The sequence below is a fragment of the Sciurus vulgaris genome (assembly GCF_902686455.1).
Source record: "Sciurus vulgaris genome assembly, chromosome: 1".
Lineage (NCBI taxonomy): Eukaryota > Metazoa > Chordata > Mammalia > Rodentia > Sciuridae > Sciurus > Sciurus vulgaris.
The window spans coordinates 206,363,430-206,372,948 of record NC_136461.1 but is presented as its reverse complement, the minus strand read 5'-3'; the positions used below and the strand labels follow the sequence as shown (position 1 = coordinate 206,372,948).

Here is a 9,519-nt window from a genome sequence, read left to right as displayed (position 1 = left end):
CGATTTTTCAAATATTCTTAATGAAGTTTATATTAGATTTACAAGTTAAATACTGAAATAATAATGGAAACAAAATTTGGTCTAGAGACATATTTGAGTTGAAAACAAGATTGCAAAAAGTGGGGACTGAGAGAAGATAAAAAAAAATTGTGTTGCAGGAAAAGTGGCCAAAGCACACTTTCTGTGTACCGGGGCCTGTTAGTGACAGAGCTGTACGCTGGGCAAGAGGCTGCCCAGGGACAGCTCGGCACTGCTCCCTGCTCAGAGCTGGGGCTCAGCTTTTGCCACAGAACTGGCATTCACTTCTGCTACTAAAATCCTTACTCTGCAAGGCTCGGAGCATAGGAGTGAAGTGACTTGCTCAGACACCAGTGTGGTCACAGCGGACACAAGGGAAGAAAATACAAATTTCCCACATCCTGCCCCAAGGAAATTTCCATTGCACTAAATTGTCACTTTCGAAAAGATTATTTTTCCCCCTAAGGAAAAAAAAGAACTGGTGACATTATCATCAGTGACATTACCTAAGGTGACATTACCATCAGGAAATCTTTAAACCATTTAGGGAAAACCATTCATTAAATTTTAAAGTCCTCCCAGATGAGAACATTTACCATATCAAAATTCCTGATTGTTTGTTTAGGAACAAGGAATTTAACTCAGCGGTACTTAACCACTGAGCCACATCTCTTCCTTTCTTTTTTGAGACTGGGTCTCACTAAGTTGCTGAGGACCTTGCTAAGTTGCTGAGGCTGGCCTCAAACTTGTGATCCTCCTGCCTCAGCCTCCTGAGTTGCTGCAATTACAGGCATGTACCATCATGCAGGGCAGGACTGTTTCAAATACAACAGGATAGCTGTCCTTTTACATCGTGCCAACAACAATTGAGTTTACATGAATCAGTTTATTACCACCTCAAATTCTGCTTCCTTTCGTTGCTACGTATAAAGCAGTTGGCAGGTTCACTATCAGTGTAGACAGGTGGAGCTGGAAGGGATTTTAGGAGCTCACAACAATTCAGCTCTCTTTTCCTGGCTGATTCTTGCTTCTGCCATCACTGACTTCCCACACCTGCATCTGCAGCCTTGTCTCCTCCAGACTGGGGCTAATGTGTCCCATAGAACTGACCCTCGTCTGGATTAGGCAGAGTCATTTCAAGAATCGAGATCTAGTTCAATCGGTTTTACTTTATCCAAAGATTTCCAACATGGCCTTCATTCATGCACTCGTTCTAACTTATCATCCCCATAGCAGATGCCAGGCACCAGGAAGGAAGCTTATCAGACTTTATGGACCTGTTTTAAAATAATTTCATCAAGTTCAGTGTTTCTCGGCCTCTTTTTAAAATATTACTCCTCCAAGGGTCATATGAGTGTGTTTTCCTTTAGTCATTCTGTCATGAGGGTGTACTGTGGCCCCTCGATACACCATTGTAATATCTAAGTGTTTTGGATTTTGCTTTTCCTTTTTTCTTTCAAAGAATGAATTTTCACTCCAGATGACATCATGTGTGTTGACAGTGCACAGGAGAGTGACAAAACATTCAGGCGGTAGCTGCCTGACAAGTGCTCTGGAGAGCCGTGGGTCAGGGTCCACCTTCCATACTGTGGACACCAGGACACCAGGAAAGGCCTCTAGAGGAGGCTGAAGAAGAAGTCTTGAGTGCTCTGAGAAGTTCCTGAGATGAGGCAGAGCAACTGCCCATGCAGGGGAAGGTGTATCAAACACCTGAAGGCAAAAGGCCTTCAGCGGCTAGTGTGTTCCCTACGAGGGTTCCGCCAAGTCCTGGGCTCAAGACTAATACTGTCATTGTGCACCACTGGGTTTTATGTTTGGCAAGGAAAGTTATCAAACAAAAAGTTCTCAAAACGTCCAAGCAAAATTTCTTGTGTTATTTTCTGTCTACCTGTTCCAAATCCAGTGATGTGCCACCTTAAATCCATTGTCTCATTTGCTGTCTAATTGATTGTGCTCAAACCACTTGTGGTTTCTGCAGAAGAGCTGTGTCATTCCCCAATGGTGGCTCCCAAGGTCGCTGACTTCAAGAGGCACATGTCGTTCTAGTCCTGTATCACTGCCCAGGACAAAACACATGTGACATATGGTCCCATCAGGTACCTTAACTCATCTACCTCAGGGCTGGAAAGACCTAAGAAGGAACTTCCCTTCATCCTGATCCAGGATAAAGAGGACAGGGAGCAGAGGCAAAGCAACCCACAGGTGTAACAAGAACACGAAGTCAAGCTTCCTTGTTAGATCCCCTAAAATAACGGATTCATTTGTTACTACAGAATAACAGCCCCGATTGACTCATCCTTTTTCTTCTCACAAATATGAGTGGGGCAAAGGTATGTGAGCTTTCAAATACTTAACCCTAAGTGCCTTTGTGAATATTTTTATTCAGATGTCATTCCTCTGGGTTTAGATGTTCTGTACTACTTTATACAGGAGCTTCACACCTCCAAGCTCACCTGAAGAGCGCTACCCTTGAGGGACTCTACTGAAGGGACATTCTTCTTGTCTGCTCATCTCACTTAGAAGGGGACTAAAGGGCTCAGGTACTAAGTCCATTCTCCATAGCAGACTATTTTTTCCCATACCCTAGACCTAAAGGTCATAGACTGTGTTCTTGTGTCAGTTGTTAATTATCTTGAAATAAATCACATTGAAATGAGCAATTATGGAAATCATCGAGCTGAAGACTTGAACTAAGACAAAATTTTACAGAAAGCATCACTGAATCACTCTTTGTGATAATATGCATTACAGTTTTATAATGCGTTGCCATTTGGACAATGTTTTCACAAGCATGATTTTTTTACATTCTTGGAATACTTCTATGAAGTATAAATTTTTACTATATCATATTAGTGTGCCAAAGCCTTTGGATCCCAGGATATATTCAAGAATAATTTTCTAGGATCATGGTGAAAGAAGAAACTAATTTTAAACTTAAAACCTAAAACATTTAGAAAAGGCGTGGTGCAGTGGTACACGCCTATAATTCCAGCTATTCGGGAGGCAGAGTCAGGAAGATCAAAATTTGAAGGTCAACCCGTACAGTTTAGCAAGAACTTGTCAAAAATCAAATTTTGAAAGGATCGCGATTATAGCTCAACACGAGAGTGTTGGTCTCCAGCACTGGAAAGAAAAAAAAAAAGTTTGAAAGGATTTGGGGGTAAATATTGAAGGTATTTTCCAAATCTATGTCAGGCGTTCTGTACTGGGAATTGTGAGTTGATGATAGGTATAGATACTAACTTTATAGAATTTATAAGTCAACAAACAGACTTCCGATTATGGTAAGACAGAAGTTTGGGCAGTTATGACAGTGAATTTCAGAGGTTCAGACCTGATGGGGACAGGTCCACAAAGACTTTCTTCAATAAATTACTAAATTTTGGAAGAGAAATGCAACTCTTCAGGGCTGGTGGTGAGAATGTCTTCAGGGTTGACGGTGAGAACGTATCTGCCAGCGACGGCCATGCACACGAGGTTCAGCAAGGGAAGAGGAGCAAGATGGGCACAGACAGGGAGGAGGAAATGATGAGGACGCAGGGTGGGCACCGTGGGAGGCATGGCGGTCATCAGGGCGAGGAGGCCTCAGGGCAGCCGCCCGCTACACAGGCCAGGCTGAGGGTGCCGGCACTTCCTACCACCCAGGAGACCACAGTCTGCAAGGGAAAGACATGAACAGGTTTGCGCTTTTAAGAGCTCATTTTTGTCGTAATGTGGAGAAGTAAAAATAAATTCAAGAAGAGAAAGAAGGTAGGGACCGTCAAGAAAAAAAGTCTAAAAGGAACAGCGTGCTCGCTACTTGTTAAATCCTAACTCTAGTATTGTTACCGTAAGCAGAAGCTAAGCGAGGACCTGGGCTGGCTCAGGTTTTGCCAACAAGAGGAGGCGACATGGAACTGGAGTTGCTGTCTCAGACTTCAGGACACGAAGCTCTAGACACAAGAGATGCAGCCAGCGTCCTGCACTTCCCCAGTTCCATGGCTCAGCTAGACAAGGATGGTTCTTTCCATGATTTCCCCTCTTCGTTCTGACACATTGGAGAAACAGATCTCTGTTAATCACTCCTTTTGATTCTTCCTGTTTCTTGTTCTTTGACATCTGGGGCTTAACTGTTCCTGGAGAGATGCTCCTGCTGGGGTTGGTCAATTCTGAGAAACAGGAAAGTCTACCTGCAGCATGTATGTGCAGGTCTACCCATCGGGGCCCACACCCCACATACCCGCTGTACCAGACTCCTACACTCTGGCCCACAATTCACCTGCTGAATCCACTCAGGGTTCAGGGGCAGACCACTGAAGCAGATCCAAGACCCAAGGGTGCTGGAATTAACCAGTCCTAGTTCTTCCTGCCCTGCAAATCTCTCTCCATCCAACAGAAGCCATGAGAAAGTGAGTCCCCCATGGCTTCCCTGTACTCCCTCCTGCTCCCGAAGCTGCTGCTTCTCTGTGTGGCCTGGGTGAGTGGCATGCTTCCTCCTCCGGGAAACTCCAGAGTAACACGCTGGCAGTTGTCTCCCAATCTGTTAGCTTCACCATGGCTGAAAACAATAAGACTTGCATTTTAAACTGAACCTACAACTAAACCCTGCTTTGGGGCAATGGTATCTAACATCTGCAGAGGGCTTGAGACAATGTGGCTGCTGCTATGAGCACTGTATCCCTGTTACTCCCCATACCACCATATTACGTAGGGGAATATCCTTACCCCATTTTATATATGGAAAGATTGAGGCAAGATGAGATTAAGTGAACATCCTCAGACCACATAGCTCGTTACATGGCAGATGTGGACTCCAAACTCATTTCTGTGTGATTCCAAAACCCACTCTCTCATCTGCCTCCCTCCTGACATATTCTTCTAATTCTGGAAAACATGGAGGCAAGGATGAAGAACCTTCTTCAGGTAATTCAGGTGAGCAGAAAAGTACAGCTCTCAGAGAGATGCCCAATGATGGGGATATTGGTGAGAAAATGAGAAAACCAGAGCCATGAAAGCAGTTTCATACACTCAGACAGGAAAATTGGGCAGTGGAAATGGAGACAGAGTTGAATTTTCCTTAAATAGATGCCGAGGCCAACATGGTCACTCTCAGAGGCCACATTTGCCTCTTGGCTAGTTCTAATTATCAGCATTGATGCTTTCTATAGGCAATTATCCAGGCTCAGGGACCTGCCTCAGTCAATAATTGGAGTGCAGGGAGCTCTGGACGGGTTATTCACACAGAGGTAGTTACTGCATACTCTTGCTGCAGCCTGCAGACAGCATGGCCTGAGTGGGAGCAATAAGGCCTCTGAAAAGCTGGCCCAGGGCTGTTGAGCAAATTGCAAAGCTGATCTCTCAGCATTAAGAGAAGCCCATTAGCACAACAGAGCTATTGTAGCTGTCACAATCACTGGGTGCCTGGCCATGCCTGTGAGCTCTTCCGCTGAGCCTGGCTGTCAGAGACCTGGCTGTGCCTTTGAGATGGATCAAAATAAAATTGTATGTCCTCCTCTTGGCCTGACGTCCCAGGGAAGGGGGGACTTACTTGGGCCAGAGGCACATAACAGCAATAATTCAATGACTCATCAACACCCCTTCTGTGCGTAATTGTACTCTCCCAGAAAATGTGCAAGCGAGGGAAGATAAACCAAATCACGCTCATCGGTGTGGCTGGGGCACTGAGCAGTGGCAATGGCACAGTCTTTGAACACTGGTGCAGCTGCCCCTGCCATGGGGACCGGGGAAGGCACACAGCGACTCCCAGCCTGTCTTGCCACAAAGTCACTCTTGCCAATTACACTCCCTGTTTTTGGAACTTGGATTTGCCTTAGGACTTTCTCACTCTTCGGCGTCTAGACACTGTCTCCCTGGTGCGTCCTCTGCCATATGCTTTAAATGCACTCAACTTCCATCAGCAGCTCCCCACAAACAGCTGGACTGCCCCTCTAAAGTCAGACAATGAACCTTCTCCACCCAGCTGCTGCCTCCTCCCGCTCAACTTCTGCTCGCCCCAGCCTTGTCCTCCTAGGCATCGGAAATCTGTTGCCCATTTCTCATAGACGAGAAGCACCTCCCGGACATCAGCCCTGTCTCTTTTGTCTCTTGCCCAAATTCTCGCTGCTGTCTCTCTGCTCTCATTAGGTCCGCTCGCCCCGCTGCGATGACGTGCTTCCTGAGACAGCAGCCTCCCCTGCCTGTCTCTCCGTGCTCTCGTTTGTCTGCGGGTTTGCTGCTCTTTCCTCCAAGCTGCACCTTGCTGGTGTCTAACAAAGGTGCTGAGATTCTCAACAGGAGTGAAGTAGACACCGTGTTCCTGAAGGTTTTGCAAACAAAAGATGTGTTGGCATCTGTATTCCTGGGGCATTGTGACTGTGAAAGATGCGATTTTCTTTTACACCAAGCCAAGTCACTCTTCCTGTTTACCTTTTAATTTGTCTCCCTAAAAAAATCAAAAAAATGAGGAACTGAATTCACAGTTCCTGAAAAGTGGGTGACAAATGACATTTTAATAAGATTGTGAGGGTGAATCATAGCGCCTAAGCACTATCAGGAGGAATCAGATGCATCTGATTCTCTGTTGGACGACTTAACTGCATGTGTTTTTGTGTTCTAGCATTTTCCACCTGTAGCACCTTAGGAATCTGTGCTGCAAACTCAGAATGGGTTCATCCACTTACATATTCAAATATCAACCAACAGCATGTGCCAGCTTCACATATAGTGACTGGCGGATCAAGCACACACTCACATTCACTTTGTCTCCTTGAAATTACTCTCTGACACAAAGTATTCACTCCACTCCAACCCTGGGCCCTTCTCCCTTTAGAACTATCTTTATGACCCAGTGTTTCTATCACAGATTTAGCTACTTAACCAGAGTTCAGTAAATTAACTGGAGATGATTCGTGGCTCTCACAGGGAACACAGCTTTGCCACTTTGTACTCATGTCATGTGTTTAATTCCAGTGATGTTTTCAAGTATAATAAGAGGATTTTATTCTGAGAGTCTAGGTCTGCCAGCTTTTTCTTAAACACACATACTCTTTCAAAGAGTGAAAGGTTGATGAGCTCCTACTGAAGAAAGTTAAAAGAAAATGATGCAGGATATTGGGAACATTTTTGAAGACAAGAATGGAGATTTGAAAGGGACATCTTAAGTGGGACATTTAGCTTTGAATGCATCAGTTCTTGAATATTTAATTTACAATTGTTAACCAATGTTCCTGTGAATGAACACAGATTGTCAAAACAGTCAGTTCTGGGACTGAAGCCTACCCTTGACTTTGAAAACTAGACAATTTAACTATATGAACCTTTTCTGTTCTTTCTTTTGTCTTTCATTCTTTCTTGTTCTTTTCATTTCTATTTTCTTCCTGATCATTGGACCCAGGGCCTCAGGCATGCTAAGCACATACTCTTCCACTGAGCTACCCCGACCAAAACCTTTGCTTTCTCAAGTGTAAAGTGGAGTAAGTACATGTGTTGAGCAGAGGTACTGTGTATTCGACCTTGTATGAAGTCAGATTTGGTGTATGAAGTCAGGAAAATAAACCACACTAAGTATTTTGAATAGAGGAAATTGAGCACACAGATTTGGTTACACAAACAATGGAAAGCAAACAGAGCAAAAATGAAGAGAAATAACTCAGAAAAGAGATTCCCCATGGAACAGAGGATGTATAGAGAAAACAGTGTTATCAGAAATTAAGAGTCAGGGCTGGTCCTGGGGCTGCTAAGAAGGAAGGGTGAACCCAGAATGGACTCAAATTCTCAGCCTCAAAAGCTCTACCTCCCTTCCTTGACTAGTGAGAATTCTGGGTTCAAACCCTCAGGGTTCAAATCCACCTTGGACATTTTTGTGTCCAGCATTTTGAAGCAGCCATGGAATGTCTTCATTTTTGATCATCCACATTGAAAGAATGATGATAACAGGCTCACCCACCCTGTAGGATTGTTCTCAGTCTTCAGCGAGCCTTAGGTGAACTCAGGGTAAGGAGTGTGAGGAATCAGTGCAATGTGGCAGTTGGCTAAATTGTCAGTAATGCTATTGTTTTACTATCCTTGTTACTCTTATATTTCAATATTATGGCAAGAGAAATTCCTGTCCCATCATGGAAAATGGAGGATAATTAAGTGAATATTGTGTTTCTGCCCTTAGTGCTCCTATCATCTTGATTAGATGGACGTTACTTGACTTTTGGCTCTTGGGGACAAGAATCATTTCTATTTTGTGACAGAGGCTCCCTTGGCACACAGCACGGTGCCTGGCATGGGATTGGAATACAGTGGGTGTTGACTGGATGAAAGAAATACATGGCAACTCCTAATGTCTGACTTAGGGGACTGGATGGGTGGAGATGAGTCAGGCCATGTGGAGGTGGTCAGGGAAGCTTCAGCATGTGAGGCTGTGATATTAGATGAAAATGTGCAAGAAAAATGTGTGGTATGGGTGTTTTAGTCAGGGTTCTCTAGAGGAACAGAATCAACAGGAAGTATGATCATGAAAAGGGGATTTGTTAGATTGGTTTACAGGACCAGAAGCTGGATAGTCCACAATGGCCGTCTGCAGTTGGACAGCTGGAAGAACCAGCAACCATGCCGTCCAAGAGGAAGAAGTCCCAGAATAAGAGGAATCAAGAGTGCTACCCTAGTCTAAGACCAAGGCTTCTGCAAACTGTCTGGAGAATCAGTGGCAGAGTCTGCTTTGGAAGAGTAAAGAAGGGAGAATTCCAAATCCTCAGATGATGGAAGCAGCAATCAAGAACCCGTTCAGGAAGAGCCGAGCTGCACCTGCATCTGTTTCCTTGTTCTTCCAGCTTTTATTTCATCCTATTGGGTGTTGCTGCCCACACTTAGGGAGGGTCTCCACTTCAGTTCACTATCCCACATGCCAATCATTCTGCACATGCCCTCATGGACACAGAAGCCTCTTAATCTTTGGCATCTCTTAATGTAACCAAGTTGACAATTCAAATTAACTATTACGCACGGAGAAAATGAATTTTATTCTAGTTACTCTTTATGCTGGGCATTCATTGTTCTAGGCATAGAGGAAGAGCTGTGAAGTAGAAGTAGAAAAATTTCCTTTTTCTCAGAGTTTACATTCAAGGAGGGGCATCCTAACATTTAACATGACACTAGAGTAAGTTACAGAGAATATTTAGAATGAAATCAGCACTGGGATCACCCAGAAGTGAGCTTCAAGGTGTTTCCCTGAGGAAAGTAGCTCTAAGCTAGAGACAGACACAGGTGACTTGGGGTGTCATGCTACAAAAATGCCCTGAGAGAAGCCAGATTCCTTCCTGAATTTCCCAAGCCAGTGTGAACAGTAACTCCCTCTGTCCCTCAATTCTTTTCTTCCTTCATTCTTTATTACTTAGTTTCTGCTGTGTTCTTCACTTAAACACAAAAGTTTCTTTTTAAATGTGTAGGGAAAATTAATTTGACTTATCTGAGATCTTGGGTGCTAAGCATCCAGGGAGAATGTAGTCAAGGGCATCTAGGTTTCAGAAAGAAAGA

At 44.2% G+C, this 9,519-nt stretch overlaps 1 long non-coding RNA gene across 1 annotated transcript in view; it reads left to right on the top strand.

Annotated features, from left to right (window-relative positions):
• Window positions 1-4,132, top strand: part of LOC306638405 — a 5,539-nt gene extending 1,407 nt beyond the window's left edge. The window contains exon 2 of the long non-coding RNA XR_013757489.1: window positions 3,859-4,132. This is a non-coding gene — a long non-coding RNA (uncharacterized lncRNA). The remainder of the gene's footprint in view (window positions 1-3,858) is intronic.
• Window positions 4,133-9,519: the final 5,387 nt, after the last annotated feature.